General features: G+C 48.5%; 1 long non-coding RNA gene and 1 pseudogene across 1 annotated transcript in view; both read left to right on the top strand.

Annotated features, from left to right (window-relative positions):
* Nucleotides 1–206: 206 nt before the first annotated feature.
* LOC147420923 (uncharacterized) overlaps nt 207–2,168 on the top strand; it is a 14,055-nt pseudogene continuing 12,093 nt past the window's right edge.
* Nucleotides 1,207–2,168, top strand: part of LOC147420924 (uncharacterized) — a 10,339-nt gene continuing 9,377 nt past the window's right edge. The window contains exon 1 of the long non-coding RNA XR_015186960.1: nt 1,207–1,864. This is a non-coding gene — a long non-coding RNA (uncharacterized LOC147420924). The remainder of the gene's footprint in view (nt 1,865–2,168) is intronic.

Here is a 2,168-nt window from a genome sequence, read left to right as displayed (position 1 = left end):
AGTGGAGGATATAATATCTCATTGCAATGCACTCTGTAGGGCTTTTTTTAAAGCACCTGTCAAGAAAAGTTAGGTTCGCACTATCCAAAATCCTATTGAAATGAAAAAGTGACCGCGGCAAACAAAAAATTGCAAGAAGATTTTTAGTTGAAAAGTTCAAAATTATACAGAATTTTCCTATTGATGATGGTTTTCACCTTTAGACAAAGGGGTGAAAAGGATCCAAAGGTGGCTCGGTAAAGTCATTTTTCGGAGCCCTGTTTTAACAGTGGCGCTAGACTCTATCTAGTGCTCGTTATCTTTTTACTTTTTGGTAAAGTTACTTATTCAGATGGCCATTGGTATTGGTATTAGACAATGAAGGTATAAATAACCTGCAGGTTGTCAGGGCCTAAAAAGATGGCGCAGCGTGCAGGAAGTAGAATGTCTTATCATCAGCTTCTACTCAGATCATCGCCATTGCACTTCCTTCTTTTTCCTGTAATTTCTCTGTTTCTGTCTCGTTTGGCAGCAACGGCCAATATGTATAATTCAAACCTCCAATATTCATGTCATCCAGAAGACAGATCCGCCCTTCTTGCTCTAGAGACGGCCGCAACGACGTCTCTTGGCTATGATAGTAGAAGGGCAGCAGGATGCGTGGTTCAAGTGGGATCATGGGGTTGCAGATTGTTGTACTGAGTGGCAGGGTGTCAGATGTGATGCCACAACCCGCAGAGTGGTCGCCCTCCAGCTCCCTTATAACTGCAATCCAGATTATTATGATTGCAGACCGGACCCATGTGGGCAACTACCTGCCTCTATTGCAAGCTTGGAGTCCCTGGAAGTTCTGGACCTGCGAGGCACCTACTTCTCCGGTCCTCTGCCGTCCCGGCACGCCTTGGCTGCCCTCCCGATCAACCTCACCCACCTGGACCTCAGTGGCACCCAAATCTCTGGGAACCTCCCTCATTTTCCCTTCCTGCCTAAGCTCAGGTACCTCAATCTTATAGCTCTTGCAATTCATTGGAGCTCAACCTTTCCAGTCTATTCAGCTTCCTGCCCGGCGATGCCATCGAGTACCTTGACCTGGCTGACATGGGTTATGCTGTACCTATCGCCTCCCTGCGGTTGGGCAACCTGCAGAACCTGACATACCTGGATCTCTCTGGTTTTTCACTGCACGGTCCCATACCCTGGCAGAGCCTTGCCAGTTTATCCCGACTCAAGAACTTGGGTTTGAGATTCAGCTATGATTCTCCTGTACACTGGCCCGAATTAGAGCTGGATAGTCCGGCTTTGGAATGCAAGTGGAAGGCCTTGGAGTACCTTGTTTTGGATGGGGATATTCGTTTCCCATCCAATCCTGGTAATGGTTTAGCGCCTTTCTGCTTGGATCGAGAGATCGTGTCTGAGCTCAAGTCGCTCTCGTTAACAAGAACGTCAGCTCAGAGCTTCCAAGCTTGCTTTTGGGACCTACCTCTCTTGGAGAGCCTTGACATCAGTCATAATGTAAATTTGTCAGAGATGCCGCCTCTGGAAGGATACCCTCTGCTAAGATCTCTGGATGCTTCTAGTTGTTCCCTCGAGAAGCTCCCCCCCTCCCCCCCGGGCTGGCAACCCCCCACTCTAATTAGAGGGCCTTGACGTGTCATTACAACACTACATGGAGATATCGACGCGCATATATCAACGAAATTAGCGGGCGTCGATATACGCATCGATATACACGTGGAAAGGTTTTATTTTTCACGCGTATATCGACGCTTATAGCGACACGTATATCGACGCAAAAAAATTTGGGAGAAAAAAGCGAAACCCGCGAGCAACAGGGGCCATTTTCGCTTGTGCTCTGTTCAAATCTTGGCCTCCATCTATTGCGCAGGTATTATGTCCCCCCCCAACCCCTCTCTCTCTCTCTCTACATCGTGTGTGTGTGTGTGTGTAGGTATTATGCCCCCCCCCCCCCCCCCCCCCAACCCCTCTCTCTCTCTGTCTCTCTCTACATCGTGTGTGTGTGTGTAGAGAGAGAGAGAGAGAGAGAGAGAGCGGTGTGTGTGTGTGTGTGTGTGTGTGTGTGTGTGTGAAAGAGAGAGAGAGAGAGAGAGAGAGAGAGAGAGAGAGGTGTGTGTGTGTAGGAGAGAGAGAGAGAGAGAGAGAGAGAGAGAGAGAGAGAGAAATGTGTGTGT

Source organism: Adiantum capillus-veneris, chromosome 28 (genome assembly GCF_014529385.1).
Source record: "Adiantum capillus-veneris isolate H3 chromosome 28, ASM1452938v2, whole genome shotgun sequence".
Taxonomy (NCBI): domain Eukaryota; kingdom Viridiplantae; phylum Streptophyta; class Polypodiopsida; order Polypodiales; family Pteridaceae; genus Adiantum; species Adiantum capillus-veneris.
Note: the sequence above shows the minus strand (reverse complement) of the source record. Positions and strands in the feature narration are given on the sequence as shown.